The sequence below is a fragment of the Pterocles gutturalis genome, unplaced genomic scaffold, assembly GCF_000699245.1.
Source record: "Pterocles gutturalis isolate BGI_N339 unplaced genomic scaffold, ASM69924v1 scaffold29855, whole genome shotgun sequence".
NCBI classification, from domain to species: domain Eukaryota; kingdom Metazoa; phylum Chordata; class Aves; order Pterocliformes; family Pteroclidae; genus Pterocles; species Pterocles gutturalis.
The window spans coordinates 8,153-8,484 of record NW_010146754.1 but is presented as its reverse complement, the minus strand read 5'-3'; positions in this window follow the sequence as shown (position 1 = coordinate 8,484).

Sequence of the window (332 nt, the reverse complement as noted above, 5' to 3'; positions counted from 1 at the left end):
TTATTTTTTCTTAGAAGGCAGGGGGTGGTTTGCAAAGCCGCGTGAGCGCTGAAGCACCGTGTCCTTTGTCCTGAAGGGAGAGGACAGGGACGGACACACGGAGGTGGCTCGGGCAGCTCCACGACGGTGACCCACAGCCGAGTGGATTCGGACCAACGCTCCCCTAAAATCCTTCCCCCAACCGCTTCATCCAGGCATTTGGGACCGTCTGTGTGCGAGCATCAGGCAGATTTTGTTCTCTCTCCACTCCCCCTCGCCCAGATTTCTCCCGCAGCCTTTGGTGGTGGTGAATCCCCCGGCTCTGCTCGCGGGGACAGCACCGGTGCAGGGCT